The sequence below is a fragment of the Orbicella franksi genome, chromosome 10 (assembly GCF_964199315.1).
Source record: "Orbicella franksi chromosome 10, jaOrbFran1.1, whole genome shotgun sequence".
NCBI lineage: Eukaryota > Metazoa > Cnidaria > Anthozoa > Scleractinia > Merulinidae > Orbicella > Orbicella franksi.
Window position 1 is genome coordinate 5,240,377 of NC_138154.1, and position 20,090 is coordinate 5,260,466.

Consider the following 20,090-nt stretch of genomic DNA (forward strand, 5'->3'; position numbering starts at 1 on the left):
CAAAACGCGAACATAACGCAAGGTTCGCCACCATTTCTGTTCAGGATTTTCCTTTGATGCTTAATTTTTTAATTCGCTATTAGTACTTTTTAGCAACAGCTCTGAGACAATAAGGACTAAGGAAATGAGGGGCCAACTTTGTGCCAGATTAGCAACAAGTTCAGGCTGATATTTTCCTGCTAAGTGTGGTGAATTTCACATTGTTGGTTGCTTTATTAGGGAGATAACTATTGTAGGCTGTTTTTATTTTGCTGTGGAAATTTTAAAGTTCATTACCTCCCATCTTCACACCAACAAAAGAGAAGTTTTTCTTTGCAATTATTCTCCTCTAATTTCTGTGGAAAATAGCGATGTCAAACGGTTTCATGTCTGCCATCATATATAGCGAAGCCTCTGAATGGAAGTCTTTGAAATATTTCCCAACTGTTCAGCTAGAGTTGTATGTTTAAACTTGAGCTTACATCAAACAAGCTTTTCTATCTACAGTTTTGTCTGCATTTCCTTTTAATTTCCCTGCTATGTGTTGAGTTTGGAGACTTTCTACAAGTGATTTAAATCGTGAGACTTGAAGGCAATTATAGATTACTCAACAAGATTTGCATGTTTCAGTAATGCAGTGATAGTAAAGGTATTGGAAACCTCCATTCCTTACTGTCCAGCTCCCAAATTTGAAAGCATTTTCTTGCTTGAGCTGCATGGGAATGCCCAAAATGGAATTGCTGGGCACAGACTTAATGTAAACTTTTACTAGGTTGAGGTACTTCCTTTACAAGGTATTTACAATTTCTTGGCCCGTGGAAATAAAGAAAGCAGCTCCTGCTCACATGCTTTGGAATAATTTATACTGGTGATAATTGTCAGTTTTGTTTGTGTGGTGGAAGAAAACTCAGTCATACTTCTGGATATCAAAAAGAGGGCTGCGATACATCTTCAAAGGGAGATATGAAATGGACCCTACCTGTATGTGTGTGCTAGCTAGTAATGAGGTAGACAGGCATAATGGTCATTTATCCAGAAAACTGACTTTAGCTTCGACAAACCTGAGTCAACAGAACTTCCACAATGTTGAAATAGGCCAAATTTAATACTTGGCTCCAAGAGAATAACAAGAAGTGTTTTATTCCTTTAAGGCAACGAAATGAGTAAGAAATGTCGTAACAGTAGGAAAGTGTCAGCTATCAGTGGCTAGTTTCTGTAATGAAAGGACAGTTAAATAAGACAAAATGAAAGCTAAAGAAAGTCAGAAGAATGTAGTCTTTAATAGCACTTGTCACCAATGGCAATTCTTGGTGCAATAGGGGACCATGAACTGTTTGAAAACTGTTTCAGAGGTAGCAAAAAAACAAATGGTGCCTGGGACTACAGAAAGGGCAACAAAACTTTGTAGTAAAGTCAAACTTTTTGCACAATCTCTACAATAACTACTTGATTGGGCCATTATTTAAGCAGTAAAGTCTAGGAGATCAAAACAAAAGTCTGAGGATAATTATGAAGAAACAAAAACAAATTATTAGTTTCAAATATGGACAAAAGAGATGGTGGTGATTCTCAATTCTGCCGAGGGACCTACCCAGTATTCGCAATGTGCAGCGAGTTTGATTTCACATTTTTGCATGGGGATTTTTGTAAGAGACGACGTGCTATTAGCTAATCATCTAATCTGCATTTTATTTTCAAGTCAGATGTTCACAAAGTAAATTGTTTTTCTTTTGGACGTAGTGTTCTCCACACGTCGTCTAAATCTAAAATACACATTAATTGCATGATCTCACTAGCAACATTTTTTCTTGACAAAACAGAACATCCCCCTTCTTTATCGGTTTTAGAAAGAGGGCAATTAAAATCACTGCCGACTATAATTTGTCACTGGGAAACTGTTCAAGTAAAGATCTGAGTTGTTTCAAAAATATAATTTGCATGTTACCATTATTAGGTGTGTAAATATTAGCACATATAAGTTTCTAATCATCTATACAAAACTGCAGGGTAAGAATCCTGCCGTTTTTGGAACGAATTTGATTTTCTACTAGCACTTTAATCCAAGGATTAAACAGAATTGCAGCTCCTTTGCTGTGTTAACTTCCATGGCAGAAGTACACTTTACTGTCTCACTCATTACTCCATATTTTTTCTTGGTCAGTAGAGCTATGTTATTGAGTACTTCTTGATGTGTAGTTGCCTAAAGACAGCTTTTCGTTTTTTTTTTTTTGGAACTGTATAAACCCCTAATATTTAATGTAGTAAAACTTACTTATTCATAATAACACCAGACAAATATCGATAACTTAATAATTCACAATACAGGAGCCTTCCTTAAGCCTGGAGGAAGCATTACATTACTTACAACAAAAGACAAAAATTACCTTTTATGAAACAAATCAAAGTGGCTATGAGCCACTCAACTTGGAAAATGGATCGCCTGTAAACAGTGACTGGAGGTTTTAGTCTGTTCGGCAGGGTTCGTATTAGGATGGGTGATTTAATAAAAATACACCGTGTTGTAACAACTTTTTTTCTTCCCCTTTCCAAGGCTGGAAAAGACTGCAGAACTCCCAGCCTTGTGTAATGTCTTTCTTCTATTTATCAACTATTTGTTCCTCATTTCGCCATGTCCATAATTATGTGCACCGTAAACATCCATGTATTAGCCACACTTTTTTACACAAAATTGAAGCCAAAACTCAAGGCTGCAACTTATCCACAGATACATCTGTGTTTGGAGTTCTCAAGAACATAATTAATATTATTAAAACTTCTTAAGATGTCAAGAAATAAACATAAAAGAAACTGAGATCATGTTGCTGTTGTTTATTGACTTTTTCATGAGTGGTGGCTCCTAAAGGAGCCATTTGTGTCTTTGAGTGTTTATCAGCAATTCTTGCTCTCCAAGAGTTCTTTCAAGTGATTAATTTTCACTTTACTCGAACAACTAATCACCGACCTACAAGGAATCTCCATTCCTCTGCTTAGCTCTTTGGAGTGACGTCTAAGGCCAGTCTTTTCCACGTATACCTCTCTGCCATGTGTGAAAATACCACAAAATTTGTGAGTACTCATGAAGTAAATGACCAACTGTTTCATTGTTTTTTTACAGCAAATTTGTCGACTGCATTATCAAGCTCCTGTTCGACATGAAGTTTTTCACCTATTGCGGGTTTCCAAACATCTTTATAGACGTAGTATCCCCCAACAGCAGAGTCGAATGTTTGGCCCTGTCCCAGACTCCTCCCCACATTTAAAAAAAAAAAGCTTGGCTACTAAGCACTCATTCATAATTTCAACTTTATGGTGTGTTTTGAAGTAATAATCTTGAAAAATCAGATCAAAAGAGCATTTTAAGGAAAAAATGTCGTAAATTCAAACGAAAAAGAATGTATGACAAATGAAATTTCACTTTCTTTAGACTTGATAAATGTGAAAGATGGCAACAACTTCTATATCGGTGTTTCAAAACCTTCATTGTTTGTCCTTGTTTGTTTATAGCAATACAACTCTACTGGAACTTTAAACTTTATTCTTTCTATTTTTCCAAAATCTGCGCTTCCATATTGTGGGTGTGGCTTATCTATGGACGTTTACAGTATTTATTTACAATATCATAAATAAACAGCAGAACATGTTATTTGAATTCTCAATTCTCTTGACTGTTGATCATCTAAAACATTAATTGTGGCTTGAATCATTCCATACAGCTCGTCAATTTTGTGACTTTTGATGTCTTTTTTTGGCAATCGAGTATGGTTAAACTTGTATGAGCGGGCACCTTCAGGAAATGAGCTATTTATATAATAATAAAATAGAGGACAAAATTACTGAATGCTAATTAATCAATGAAGAGAAGACAAGAGTGAAAAGGAAAACACCAGGAAAAGCACAGAGTACTGAAGGAACGTTTTCAAAAAGTGGGCCAATGAAAGAAACTTCTCAGCAAATTTAGAAGAGTATGAAAGCGATGTCCTCGACCAAACACTGTAGCAAGTTTTATGCCACATTATGAAAAGAAAACGGGGATGACTATGAGTCCGACTGCCTGAACGTAATGCAGGCATCACTGGAGAGATATCTAAAATCAAAAGCCTATCCAAAGTCCATCCAAAGTCCATCATCTGAGATAGGGAGTTTCTTAACTCCAGAAAAGTCCTGGAAGGGAAGGCCACAAAACTGCGAGAGCGGGGCAAAGGAAAGCGACCAAACCGATCCGGAAGTTTGACAAAAGAAGAGGAAGAAGTCCTCTGGCAGAATGGCCAGCTTGGAGGAGGAACTCCACAAGCTCTACTTAACACCATGTGGTGGCTACTCACTCAGCACTTTGGCCTACGAGGGCGACAACACCACCAAATGAAAGTTGAAGATTTCACTTTCCAATGCTACGATGAAGGAGACGAATTTCTAACTTTTGCCGAAGGTCCAACTAAGATGAGACAGGGAGGACTTAGCATGAAAACCAGACTAGTCACCCCCAAAATGTTTGCCACAGGGGACCCTGCATCTGAGGCTAACCAAGTCAGACCCCTTAGACCCACACCAGAAAGTACCACTTCAGAGACTTCCCCAGAGAACACCAGAACATGAACCCAGATAATTAAACCTCCTTCAAGGTTCAGAGACTTATGAAGTAACCTAGTCTGGTCTATCTTAACTGACACTTCTTGCTTTACTCTTTAACTTGTGTGTTTTACATTGTTGTGATTCTTTTTCTTTTACAGGAGGGGAGATGTTGGGGACTAGGACCAAGGCTCTCTTGGTCCTATTCCCTCTCAGTCGGATTGCACCATTATCTGTAGCGATCACACATGGCAAAAATATAGTTGTTTACTACATCTCTGTTCCTTGTCTCACCCACTACACACCACTGAACTAACACATGTCACTGATTTGGTTAAGGCAGTAAAATCCCTTCAGTGATGGTAACTCTAAGTGCAAAACCAAATACATTCCACCTAGGTGTTATACTAATGAATATTGTTTTTGTGGAATTGCTTTCAATAGTGAGGGTAAATGTAGGTATTGTGACATTACTATCCAAAGAAATTGCCACTTGTGCTGCTTCTGGAAACCTTACTGTGAAAATGAAAGAAATTTGAAGGCATGCCGAACAAGGAAGACGGTGATCAGCTGTGTAAACAATTGATGGCCAAGGAAATATAAACAGTAACAGATCAAGATTAGAGACATCTTGGGATGAGATCTTATAGTGGAGATCCTTTCTGTAACATGTTGGTCTTTGAAATAATAACACATGTAAACATTGCAGTTTAAATGTTTGTTTTTAGCATTGTGTATTGCTACCCTGCAAATTAATCCTGTTCATTAAGAAAATTGAGTTGGAGCTCTTCTTCCGTAGCATGTTGGTCTTTGAATGATTACAAATGTAAACAATGCAATTTGAACGTGATTTTGTTGTTTTTGACATTGTGTATTGCTAGCATGCAAATTAAACCTGTTAAGAAAATTTAAATGAGTTGGAGATCCTTTTCTGTAGCACATTGGTCTTTAAATGATTACAGATGTAAACAATCACGTTGAACATTATTTTGTTTCTTTTCACAACATGCATCACTAGCCTGTGAATACAGCCACCTGTCATCACTCCACATCTGGAGCATTGAACAAGACAGTGCATCCAGCAGCAGAGCAATGACAAGTGGCTGTATTCACAGGTTGGTGTAATTCAATAACCACACCACTATTAACCATCACAACAGTTTCCTAGAGATAGCTAGGGGTTTTTTGGATTCAGCATATAAGGGTCTGGGAGGGAGGGCCACTCCCTTATGTGGCCTATAGGGAAATGTACCAGTGGCGTTAGTCAAATACCCTCCACACACACACCAGGACAAAGTTCCTGAACATCCCTTCAGGAACAATGTCAGATAAATTGAGCAACATTATTCCATGCTCCATAATGACAATACACTTTTGCTACTTCATTTCCAGAGTTGTAAGTAACAGTGAAGGGTTTCTCTCTGTCAATAATAATGTCTGTCTTTTCCTTTCCTGGGAATTCCCACTTCAAACTGGTCTCCTCATTGCCCAAGTAAAAATGCAACATCTGTTGAAGCTTTGGCTTGCTTGTAATCTCTAGTCTGCTCTTTATTTGTGTGTCCAGTCTGTACACTGAAATTTGATGTGCTTGTAATTATATTAACAATGTGCTTGAAAATTTCCTCCTGAAGTCGTGAAGTAAACTCAATGACCCAGGGATGCAAATGCTCTGCTGTTAAAAGTTGTCTTCACATCAATGTCTTTTTCCAGTAGCTTACTTCACTGCATGCCATGTGGTGTAAATCACACTTCTTGAATTTCAACTTTTCCCTTAAATGTGCCTCCGAGTGCGACTTGATAGTTTTCTTTTTAAGTACCGAAAGCTCCTTAAATAGGTCTTGCTTTTGTGGAACATGTTCTCTTTGAATACCACTATAATATTTCATCTTGAGTTTTCCGTAAAACTCATCTATTTCTTTTGATATATCCTTGGCCATCACACTCTTTACAGAGCTGGCCGCCATCTTGGATTGCGATTTTAACCTAGTCCCCAGGGCTATCCACGTGACTACATTGAAATTGACAAAAAATTCCCGGTGTGAAAGTTCCAGTGTCATAGTGAATTTGACAGCGAAAGTGCTGGAAAAGTCCGAACCAAGTATGCAATCATCGACTGACCAAAAACAATCAATGTTTTTTACACGAAATCTAACTTTTGTTTCTCCCAGAACCGTTAATTCATTTCCATTTGCTGCGGTCAGTCCCGGTCACTGGTTTGAGTTTTGAGACGTGATCCAAAACAGCAGATGGCTGAGTGGCCCAGAGTTCCTGACGAAGGAGGAACACCTTTGGCCTGGAGATCTGTCTTACCATCAAATGGAACTGTCCACTGATGATCCAGAACTCAAACGAGATGCGCAGACATACATCCAGACAGCATTAAGTCAACCAGCAGAAGATGTTCTCACAAAGCTATTTCACCGATTTTCCCCTTGGGAAAAGTTGAGAAAGGTGTTTGCATGGTTGCTGAGATTCAAGAACTGGTTCGTTTGAAAGCATTGTCGCCTTTCAGTGAATAGTAGTCTCCCAATGAGTCAAACCCCTTGAGCAGAATTGTCAGTCAATGAAGTTCAAGTAGCTGTAAGAGAGATAATCAGGCATCTACAGAAGCTATCTTTCCCGTAAATCGTTGAAGCTCTTCAAAGTGTGACCAGAAATGCTGTAACCCTTGCCGTTGTTTTGCAGTTAATAATTTTGGTCCTGGTTATGGATGGAGGTGTTCATTGAGGCAAATTGCCTTTGGCCTGAGTTGTTGAAGTTCATCGTGGTAGGGATGGATGCGTCAGATCCACAGAAGATCGTACAAAGACCTCAACGCTTGTTAAACCGATTTCAAAACTGTGCTTCCTTGAGCATGATGAACAGCAAGTCAGTGACGAACTGGATTAATTATTCGAGAGAACTATGAGAACACTCAAATCTAGATCTTATTGCAAGATCAGTCTTTATTGCAATTATTGTGTGTTTACAATTCCGTTTCTTAAGAACAAGCTCGTGTCTACAGTTAATTAATGAACAATTAGATTAATTGGTTCATTGGGGCTGGTGTGTAGTCATGGTGCCTATATTTTGTTTTGCCTTTGCGTTTTTTGTGCATCATTTTCCGTTTTTCAATTATTCCATGTATATTTGTTATTTCAATTAGTTTCGCCATTTATATTCGGTTACATACCATTTCATATTTTCGTGTACATTTTTTCACCCTTGCTTCTATTGTGTGGTATAGCTTCTTCTGCCATTAGTTTTCTAGTTGCCGTTGTCATTATGTTTTAGTCGTTGTAGTCACCACGCAAATCTTGCAAGTTTCACTATTTTCTGTCTTTTTTGCTTGTTTTATTTGTATTTCCTTTTGGTTTCCTGCCCTGTATATTTAGCTTGTTTATGTGCGTTTGTTTTCAGCGAATCTCTAGTAAAAGTGCGAGTTCTTAGATGTGTGGATTTTGATTATAATGCCTACTTTTTCTCCATGTTTCCTCATTCAAAACACTAACTGTTGCACCAGTATACAAGTTACACTATGGTTTACAACTCCTTTGATATAGATTCCAGAGTCTGATATGATCAAAAGTACATTGTTACCTATAAAAGCAGGGTTGTTTAACTCATTGGCAATTATTGGTGCTTGGTCCACCACGACAGGCCTCACAGGGACTGCCTGGCCCTAAGCAGGCCCAAGCTCTCTTTTCCCCCTCTTTGTATGGACAACTCCAAGCAAAATGGCCAGGTTCATGGCAAGCAAAGGATACCACCTCATAGCAGTGTTGTGCAGTCAAAGTCATTTCAGATTTCCTTTCCAGCCCATGAATTTTCTAATTCATACCTAGAATGATTTTCTTAAGCTCCCAAATCTCAGTCGAAATTTTGTCACTCAGCACATTCACCGACTTTTCTTTTCCACAGATGGCACAGCCTGACAAGCTTTACGCACACTATCTAACCTACGAACAACACAAACAGCCTCCACAAGCAATGCCAGTTGACTCATGAGAACCTTTTCTTGTAAATCATCGCTGATTGCCACTCCTTGAATAAACTGATCTCTTGCCAGTTCCACCTTGAACGAATAAGCTGCCTCTGGGTAGGCATTTTCCACTAGCTCCATCAAATTATCTGTGAATGCTCCAAAATCCTCATTTGGCCTTTGATACCTGGCCTGTAACTTCCTTCGTCTTGCCCAAATCAAACCTTTGAATCAATTGTGCCGTGAATTTCTCAAAGGTTAACAATCCCAAAAGCTTCAGAAGCTCAGCCACTTTGTAGGACTGTTGATCCAGCAAGGTGAGCAAATAAGCTCAAAAATCTGAAGATTTGATATGTACAAGATTTGCATACTGAAGAAACTGCGAAACCCATGTTTTGAAATTTAGACCCACTGAACAAATACGCAGAGCTCGTACATTCCTGCTGGATTCCATCTCACTAGAAACCACCATGCTCTCCTTCAGGGCCTTGGATAAGGTATTCACCAGCTCCTGAATTTTAGGACTCTCCTCCTCCAATGCACTTTTTTGTGGTAACTTGGCTTCTTGATTTGGCTTGGGTTCTTTCAGTAGACAGCCTACAGTGCCTTCGGGCATTTCCTGTTCTCCATCACTCATTTCTTGGTCACTTTAAATCCCACCACTGCCACCAATGTAATAAACGTCATTTTAACCATTTCAATCGCGTAGCTGAGTAACATACAACAACACACTGAAGTCGATCCGTTCTTCCAACCATGCGCCATTCTTTGTTTGATGTTTGATATTTGATATTTTCTTGATTTTATTGCTTCCCCTCATGTAATTTTTTTTCAGTGTGTAAGCTCTCAACACAATAAGTCGCTTGTCCAGAAACATAACCGACAAAAATACAGTGCATGAATAGAATCTTCTCACAGTTTTGCAGCGCCTTTGCCAGACAAGTGTGCTTCAGCAAAACATCGAAAGGTTTTTCTTGGCTAATACATGGGTCAAATTTTGGTAATGATGTGCGTAAAATACAACAAAACTGTTCGAGCCTAGTTGCCATTTAGAAGTATAAGATTTTGTAAATGTTATAAGTGATAAACTGTAATACTTCATATTGAAGGTTGGGTCGATGATGCCATATTTTTTATGCTTTAGACACCTGTAAACAATGTTGAAAAAAGTCAGAATCGTGACATTTCTGCAATCTAAATCGGCCACAAACTACCTACGTGATTGGAAGATATAAATCTTAAATGTTTAGGAGAATATAATAACATTTGCCTTCACACAAGAATGATTAATACTCATGTTTTGTGCAAAACCCCAACATTCATAAACTCGTGTTCTCAAGGCAACATGACTCCAGTGGGACGATGGCTTAGGCATGCGCAGTGTGCATCTAGTGTGAAAATTTACTTCCAGCAGCAACTTAGAGCTGTTGCGTCCTAAATCGTAAAGTCCCTAATGACAAAGCCGTCAATGTATCACTCCTTGACATAATCTGAAAATTATGTGCTATCTAATCTCTTATTACTATGCTTCAATATTGGCTGACTCGCTGAATGATGCCCAAGGGCATCTGGCAGTGCACAAGATCTCCAGTTTAGCATGTCATCTGTGATAGCTAATTACAGAACTTGAAATAGAAAAATGTATAGGCTGCCATTTTTTTTTCAATTTTTGGCAGGCCATACAAATTTTGACCCGGCATTTATTTCTTTTGGCCTGCCACCTGTTGACATTTTTACTATTAACGAAATTGTATAAGTTTTGATTTTCAACAGCAATCACATTTGTTGGCTGACAAAAAGATGAAGTACATGAAATAAAAAAAAAACATGCCACAAAATAAAATCATACATGGTTATAGTTTTCAGACCGCTGAATCACTACCCCTGTCCAGAGTGAGACTCATTAGTACTTGAAAGAACCCTTTAATCTTAACCACAACTCAAGTAACACATTTTACCTTTTATTTAACAAACAATACATCAAGTTGTTGGGTTAAAACTTTATCAATGACAGGTACTCAATACTTTCAGTCATGGAAATTATTATTCATAAATGTTTATGCCAAAATTAAAGAATAAACAGTAGTCGTATGTGCTCATTTACAGGGTTTTTGACAGGTACTCATCAAATGACATCATCAATCAAATTGCTCCTTTTAACGCACTTTGACAGCTTATTGATTTGCATAATAACCTGTAGGTCCACACCCCATTGTTGCTGGTTTCCTTTTTTCCTTTTCATTTCTTTCTTGTTGTTGATCATCTTTTTTCTACCTAGTCCTCCCATCTGCTCAGAGGGCATAGTGTCACTTTGACAGTTCCTTGTAACATGTTTGCCAGTGATGTACTTCAATGGTTTTTCTTTCTATGATCTCCTTTAAGTTCTTTCTTGTCATTTCCTTTTTGCTACAATCGCTACATAATTCGTAACATCCACCTTTGGGTGTGGTTTTCCTCATTTCATGGCAATAATTACATATCCATTCTATTTTCAAATCCATGTGTTCCTGGAATAGATTGTGATATTTTTTCCAGGAATTCCTACCCTCTGTAATTCTTTGCTTGCTCATTTGTTTCCTGCATACACTTCACCAGATTTTGCACCATCACTTCCGTTTGCAATGACACGCTTTGAAGACCGTGTTTAATCTTTACAAAAACCTGCTTCCCTTCTGTGATTTTTTAAATATGCTTGCCTTCGCCTCAAGGAGTTTCTGTTATCTCACTTGACAGAATGTGTTTTTCTACCTTTTCAACATTTTGGTGGCTGCAGTATTGATGGTCATGTACTTTTTAAACTTAGAAAATATTATATTCCAAGTTGTAGTGGGGGAATGATTTCACTCCATCACTTCCTGTTAGACATTTGGAATCCCGGGGGAACTCCCATATCAAAACGTCTGCAGGAATGCTCATCAGAAAATTTAAATTTAATTCCTAAAGGAGACTAATATGGGTGCTGCTTTAACTTCATTAGACCCTTAAAAGATACCACTTAAACAGGATTAGGTTAAATTACAAGCCACTGTTCAAGAAAGGACCCCATGAGCACTTGTAGACCCGGGTTGTGTACTCCAGGGATCAGTGGAAATCAAGCCTAAAACAGAACTAAATGAGAGCATTTCTTTTATTGTTATATCTTTGAGTGCACCTTAAAGGATACTTTGAAACCTAAGAATGGTGACGTTTCATCGTCAACACCCTAATACTAAGTGAGATCAGAACCCTTGATTTGTACCCAAGACGACGACCCAAACTTCTCATATAGGAGTCCCCCCCAGGTTTCCAACATCGCACTGTCTAAGGCAGTTTTACAGTTGCTTACACCATGTCAAGCTAGTTATTCTTTGAATTTCTGACGAAAGTTCTCAGTATCTTACCACAGAAAATCTACCTTGAATAGATTTTGGCACAAACGTTTTCATGTAGAGAAGCTAACTATTTCCTGAAGGTGTTCGCTTATACAGGTTCAGCCATACTTGATTGCCAAAAAATAAGATATCGAGAATCACAAAAATGATGAGCTGTATGAATTTTCCGATGAATCAAGTTGTGATTTCAAGGTTTAGATGATCAACAGACGTGAGAATTGAAAATTAAATGAGACTTACCTGATGTCGATGTTTGATTGGGATTCTGCTGAGTCATCAGTAGCACAAGAAGTCATGTGAGAGAGCTCCAGCTGCCCGAGTGATCAGTCTTTAAAGCCTTGAGTGTGCTGATCAGGTGGGTAGTATCACAAGAAGTTTTGGTGGGTCTATAATACCTCTAAAGGGTATGGGTGTGAGTTGTTGTGCTACTGATGACTTGGCAGGGTCCCAATCAAACATTGACTTAAGGTAAGTCTCGTTTAATTTTCGATTCTGCTTCGTCATCATGCGCACTATGAAGTTATGTGAGACTTCAAAGCAACTGATAGCACATGATACAAACAAAAGAAACTCTTTCATAGCAGTTTCAACTTAAGATCTGTCACTGTCTTAAGTGAATCCATTTTGAAGTGCCAGTAAACAATGAACTCTATGAGCTCCTCAAGAGCTAGGATCATCGTATAGTCTACTCCATTCTTTTTAAGCCTAAGGAAAATGGACGAAACAAATTCTCTTTGTGAGTGAGTAGACTCCACAATAACACCTTTATTAAGGAGTTTTACAACTTCAGAATCTATAATAGCAGATTCTGCAACATTGAATTGTATGATCTTATGGTCAGTTTGCTGTACCATTGGTACACTATCTATGAACTGTAAATGATAATGCTCAACCCAGTCTAAAACCTCTGGGTCATCAGTAATGTCTTTCCATGCTGGGACAAATTGTTGCAATCTACCAGCTTGAAGATATCTTAGTTTATCTTTTTCTCAGCTCATGAGTGGGCGGAATTCAACAAATCCTGCAATCTGATTGGTTCTGGGAGCAAGGGGAATTTTCTCATCTGGACCGCCGCAGCGGGCAGAATCCATCTAGTTTATCTATTTTCGTGAACGAATTAGCGGTAATTGTCAATTTTTCGCCCTTTTTACGCTTCCATCAACGATTAATCAACGCAAGTTTATCTCTATTCACCTTTAAATGGCAAGAAAAGTCACTGTAAGTAAATTCAATTGAGTTTTTTTAAGTTGTAAGAGTTTGTTTGGCTGTTTGTAGCTCGGCGCTGTAACGGCAAGTAATCCTGTGTGTCTCTCTCTATACAATTTTAATTATAAAAGATGACTCAATTTCAGTCAAGTTTACCTCTCTGATCGTTGCTGTATTGGAGAGAATTTCTGTGGAAAACACTTAATGAATTTCCTCGCTATATGCTACTCAATTTACAGTAGAAAACTGTGATTTCGAGTGATTTGCAACGACTGACAGAAATTGTTTTTGTAGTACAACTTCAATCTTTGCACGAACTTTCACACCGGAAAAACACGTTCAGAGAACTTAATTGGTGAACTAAATGCCACTAACATAAAGTAGTTCGAAATAAATCTGTTCTTTAATACATCTCACCTTGTCTAGTATCTGAGTTACTCGCTCATTCGCTAGTTAGATTTTTTTAGGATTGGTTTGTGCACAGCGCATAAGCCAATTCAATGACAAAGTTACGTAAACAAACCCACTTGTAAGCCAATTCACTGCAAGAAAAAAAGATAAACATGTTATTGTCCGGCTTAGGGTCGGTTTGTATAGTGAAAAACTGTGACCTCGGGCTTGAAAATGCATTTTCAAGACCTCTGTCACAGTTTTTCCCTATACGGACCCCCCAGCCGGCCAATAACATGTATGCATTGTTTACCTTGATAGAGGGGTTTTCTTGCCCTACTTGTTTGGCCCCCTCCCCTCGTCCCTTCTTGGTGTATGGGGGCCAGGTTTTTTCCAGTTTAAATTTTTAATGGCCCAAGTGCCTTGGCCACATGAGGAATACTTGTAGCCAAAGCCTTTTGGACTTTGCATGCTTGTTTCCCATATATCCATTGCTTTTGTGGCCTTCTGCTTTCAGGTTTAGCTTTTTGCTAACTTTGGTTGCTTCCGCGAGATCTTTCAGTCGTTTAGATAAGTCAGTGTCATTACCAAACAGGAATTCTGTGAAGGGTACTGAGCTGGAGCACAAATGTTTGTAGTCTTCATTTAGTGCAGGCTCGATGTTGTCCCTGTGCCACATATTCAACTCGAAGTTAGCAGCACCTGCCACTCTTATTAATTCTGGGACATCCAAGGCATCTTTAGGAATTTTATCCCGTGCCTTCACAAGTTCCTCAATAACAGAAACTACAGGGATGAGCCCTTTGACAAGATTACATTGCATTCAGTGCAACTTGATATCAGCAGACCTTAGTCTGATTTTAGTTTATCCCAAGTAAGATGATTGACCTTCATGCTTGTGAGGCATTCACAGTTTTCTGGTGTGTTATAGTGATTCTGTGTCGCTGTCAAAACTTTGTCCATAAGCTTTTCTCTCAGTAACCCATGGACAATTTTGGCTATCTGCTCGCTTACAGCAGGAGCCTTCTGATCAAGTTTAAGGTTGTTCGCAATTCTTGACAGTAGCTTGATTTTGCCACAGGCATCCTACTGAGATGCAGAGTGAGTGCTGATGTATTAGAGTGTTAAGGTGGCTCAATCCGATTTTTGAGTAACAATACCGTTCAACTTTGGGCGACTAGAACATCACCATTATCAATCCAACAGAAAATCAAACATTACTGCTCGAGAAAGATGAAAGTTTCAAATGGGATACATTTCACCAGGATCTGAGTTACCATAGCAATAAAATGATGCCATACCTCATTTTACATGACGTAGAATAACTTGCCGTCGGGAACAATTTTTGAAATATGATGTCGGAATCTCGGACATAGTTGTCTCAATGATGGCAGAATTGAAAAAAATCTATAAGAGCATTTTCGAGAAAATTGCATGTGAAGTTTTAAGGTGTTAAAATTCAACAAAAGCGAAACAGTTTTCAATGTTATTGAAAACTATGTTGAAAAGAATCTACTATATGGCATTTTAGACTTAGATGAATCAGATAACATGTAAATATCTTGACCGAAAATCCAATAGAAATCACCCAATTTGATTTTTAGGAGCACTGGCTTGAATATCAACTGGTTTGAGTTTCAGTGTGAGGGTTATGAAAGTTTACAGTGATTTAAAATGTGCCTGTTACAAATCATATGTTACATTGCATTGGAAAACAATACGCTAGATAAATTTCGAAGTTAACGGAAACGAAAAGATGTGCGTGCGCGTGCAGCTATAGGGAAAGCGTCAAATTGATGTGTTTGACCTGTTGATTAAGGTCAGGCTTTTCCCACTTGATGTACATGGACTCCCTAAGCTTAACTTGGTACTTGGTAGGTGCAGAGTCTAAGATCTACAAGAGGTATGGAATGTCTCTCAAGCCTGCAAATACTTATAAACATGAGAAGATCTGTCCAATGACAAGTGCTCGTGCATGTGCGTGGAGAAATGTCGGCTTGTTTTGCCAACGTAACAAGCATTGCAGCTTGCACAAGAAAATTTGTACATGATGCATGTACGGAGCCTGTCAGGGAGAGGATCTTTAACGTTGAACAAGTTCTTAATTTTAAAGGTAGAATAAACAAATTTGATGTCGATGGGTTTGCAGAATCGATTGATTAGCTTGCACACCCTTTGTTGTGCAACACCCGAAAAATGCCCGATGTAGGGGATGTTGAAATAGTGCTTGGGCAACTCCTGTTTCTCGACACCTGTTGAAGGTCGTGTATCGATCCCTACTACTGCTCTCGTGACATAACGCTGGAGTAACACGTCTAGTATGTGATCGGGATAGAGATTTTTACACAAAATAGTAAACAAATTCTGAATATCGTTGTGAAAACCCAACCTTGTGTTGTTGATCTTAAAGGTCCTGTCAATGAGCATTTTCACCAGCCCCATTTTGTAGCAAGAGGTGTAAAGCTTAAAAAATTGGTAAGCAAGCCCGTGAAGGTCTTTTTGCGGTATACAGTGGTGACAGGGAATTGTGGGGATTTGTTGTTTAATAGCACATCAAGAAAAGGAAGAACCTGGTTACTCTCCCTCTCCATAGTGAAATGAATATTAGGATGTTGATTGTTAATGAAATTAAAGAAAAGGTCAGCATCCTGTTCCGAGTTGAAAAGGCAAAAAGTGTCGTCCACATAATGACGGTAGAATAAAACCTGGGAATCCCTATACTGTTCCAACCAGATCTTCTTGTGGTGACCCATGAAAAGATTAGCAAGAACGAGGGCTATGGGGAACCCATGGCTACACCATCAACCTGATCGTAATATGTGCCCTTGAAAATGAAATGGGTTTCAGCGGTGGCAAATAGGAAAAGTCTTTTTAGGTCAGAAGTGCTTAGTTTGATGCCAGGGTTGCCTTTGCTAATGTAGTCGACCGCCTGGTCTATACATTCACTCAAAGGAATGTTGGTAAACAAACTTTCCACATCAAACGAAACCATAAACTTCCCCTCCATGGACAAGCCATTAATTTCACAACAAAAGTGAGCGTGTCTGAAGCGACATATTCAGAGGGAATGTGCAGCTGGAGAAGATTACTCAAAAATTTGGCCAGGTTGTAATTGTAAGTCCCAATGGAAGAGACAATTGGATGACAAGGAGGTGTACAGTTGGCTGCCTGCGGTTTGTGCATCTTGGGTAGACCATATATCCTAGCAGGTTGTGACCCACTCGGATATATAGCGTCATATACCTGTTGATCTAAATGGCCCTTTTTGTTTAAATCCCTGAGAAAACGCTGTAATTTCCCTTCCCAATTTAGGGTGGGGTCATTGCTAAGGGGTTTAAACTTTGATGTATCATTGATTATTTTTAAAATACCTCTATCATACACAGTTCTATCTAAAACCACTGAGCCGTTTCCTTTGTCTCGTTGCAAAATTACAATGTCCTTGTTCTTTCGTAAGTTTTTGAGAATTCCGTGCTTTTTGAGGTCAGCCATTGTGGGACAATAAGTGGAGATGTAAGTGTGAGCCAGGTGAGACAATTCCGTAACTAGTTTTCCAGTGTCCTTGCTGTCTTTGAGATTTCTGATCATTCTTTGACTAATCAGTTCAAAGCACGTGAAGATGTCAGTCTTGTTAATCAATGGTGGACATATTGAGTGTGTCCGTCAAAATTTGAGCACATCTAGCTGCTCTGTGGTGAGAACAAACAAAGACAGGTTTGTAACAACTTCACTTGAAGTGAAAGGCAGAACAGAATTCCTTGTGAGGTTTCTTAGTTTCTTCTCATGAGTCTTGATGAACTGATTTGCCACTTTAGCTACACTGTGGGCAACAGCCTTACGTAATATGTAGCTATCCAGACTGTTTAAGATGCTGGAGATTCTGGTCATCAAGTTGTTTCTCTTGCAAAGTAGCTTACGATGCTCCTTAAATCTTCTGTTAATGGCGCTTTTCAAAAGATGTTTCTTAATTGGCAATACATCTTGTCGGGCGGTGTTTGAAGGTAGGTGAAAACAAAGAAACTTCGGGTAAACATTGGGCGACTTGCAGTTTCGCAGGAACGCTAAATCCAGTTCCGACTTTCGTGTCTTTTTCAAGATCTTCTCGAGTTTGCAGAGGTCAGAACGGCTGATCCTTCTATCATACTTGGCTGTGATGTCGTAGATTATTGCTCCAAAAGATCAAGACAGCAACAAAAATGTAGAAATTTTCAAAAATATGACTTTTTAAATTTTCACAAACATGTTTTGACAGTGCATCGTCATCGTCAGTGTGATGTTTATGAAAGTTTACAGTGATTTAAAACACTATTTCAAGATCCCCTACATCGGGCATTTTGTGGGTGTTGCACAACAAAGGGTGCACAAGCTAATCAATCGATTCTGCAAACCCATCGACATCAAATTTGTTTATTCTACCTTTAAAATTAAGAACTTGTTCAATGTGAAAGATCCTCTCCCTGACAGGCTCCATAGGCACATCATGTACAGAATTTTCTTGTGCAAGCTGTAATGCTCGTTACGTTGACGAAACAAGCCGACATTTCTCCACGCACGTGCACGAGCACTTGTCATCGGACAGATCTCCTCACATTTATAAGCATTTGCAGGCTTCAGAGTCGTGCCGTACCTCTTGTAACTTAGACTGTTTAGAGATCTTAGACTCTGCACCTACCAAGTACCAAGTTAAGCTTAGGGAGTCTATGTACATCAAGTGGGAAAAGCCTGACCTTAATAAACAGGTCAAACACATCAATTTGACGCTTTCCCTATAGCTGCACGCATGCGCGCATCTTTTCATTTCCATTAACTTCGAAATTTATCTAGCGTATTGTTTTCCAATGCAATGTAACGTATGATTTGTAACAGGCACATTTTAAATCACTGTACACTTTCGTAACCATCACACTGACGATGACGGATGCACCGTCGAAACATGTTTGTGAAAATTAAAAAAGTCATATTATTTTTGAAAACTTCCACTTATGTAATCGGCTCAAAGGATGTACTATTATTAAACCACTGATGAGGAAATAATTAAATAAATTCAATCTTAGTAGTCTGCCGCAGAATGGATGATATTGGAACGCATGGAAAATGCATTTTACATTTTTAAAAAATTTACACTTGGAGGATTTCAATAGCTTGTTTTTTTTTTTCTGGTAGTCCTTTCGTAATCCTTGTACCCTGTTTCATCCACATTCTTTGTAGTTGTACATTCACTGCAAGCAAAGGTCTACAAAGCTTCCTGGTTAATTTTTATCGTTTTGTCATGTTGTCGCTGGCCATTAGAATTTCCTACAACATTATGGAAACGTCGGCACACACTTAGCCATAGGCAATCAAGTACCAAAGGCAATCGCTGACAAAAAGTGTGTGCTTAAAAAAGTAATCATGCCACAACAATCTCATGAAAATACAATTGAAGAAAAATGCAGGATGCAGAATCAAAGGAAGAAACACAAACGATTGTCAAGGACAGCAAGGGAAAGGGAGAACAGGGAAATGCAAATTCAAGAGGAAAGAGATGCATATTCTGACACTAAGGAATTGGCACAAATTTACTATGGCAAATGGAAAGCATTAGCCAAACAGAATAAAAGACCCTGGACAAGACCAAGGTAAGTCTCTGTTAGCATCAAAATAGATTATAATAGGTATCAGAAAATTTGCAGTTGGTTACAAAAAATGATATAACCGAATGGAAGCTGAACATAAACATGACTAGCATGATCTTGCATTGTACAACATAAACTTATAGGGGGAGGGGAGAGTGTGGCCCTCGCAATTTGTCTCCTTTTTATGATGAAATTGAACAAAATTACAATCATTTTCATAAAATGAGGCAGGGAATTTGCCACATTCTGAAATGAATAAGCGGGAATTTATTCATATCTGTTTGCCAGGCAGACAGGCAAAACTTTTGACTGAAAAGGACAGTCATTGAACTTTGAGCATTTTCCCTTCCATCTTAATTTGCTGTGTAGTGTGAATCTTGCCCTACCAGGGCTACCACAGATCAAAAAATGGCCACGGAAAGAAATTTCAAGGTCAGGAAAAGTCAGTGAGATTCAAGTCTTTACATCACTGAGTTTCATACCATGGTGGAAGAAATATTTCATAAGATCTCAACAATGTTTTAATGAAGAAGGCAAAAACTGCTGTTGAAAGGCTGAAAGGGGAGGTTAGACATTTTGTCTCTATTTGGTCAAGGAAATTTTATTTTTATCATGGATAGGTCAGTGTAGGTCAGTGCCTGAGAGTCAGGGAATTTTGCAAAGTTTTGTTCGTGGCAACCATGCCTACCCTCTGTATCTCTCTCACAGTGCCCTCAGGGGACAGGGCAATTAGGCATCTTACACTTCAAACTGTGTTTTATGAGACTTCCGTCGTTCGTTGGTTGAGACTTAAGTTGTTGGTTGATTGAGATACAAGGAGAGGCTTTAAGAAAGCCAAATTGAGCCACAGTTTATTATATGGAAAGGATAAAGTTTACCAATCAATAATCTATTAATCATAAAAATTACAATTTCCTTGATTGTGATTGGTTTTTAAAACCCCTATTTTCCACTAATTCACTTGGCAAGTTGTTATTGGATAGTTTGTCATCGGACACTTTG

The 20,090-nt window shown here is 38.6% G+C and overlaps 1 pseudogene; it reads right to left on the bottom strand.

The window, feature by feature from the left end:
• Positions 1–12,713: 12,713 nt before the first annotated feature.
• LOC145500442 (uncharacterized) lies at positions 12,714–14,545 on the bottom strand (annotated as a pseudogene).
• Between the last annotated feature and the right edge of the window lie 5,545 nt (positions 14,546–20,090).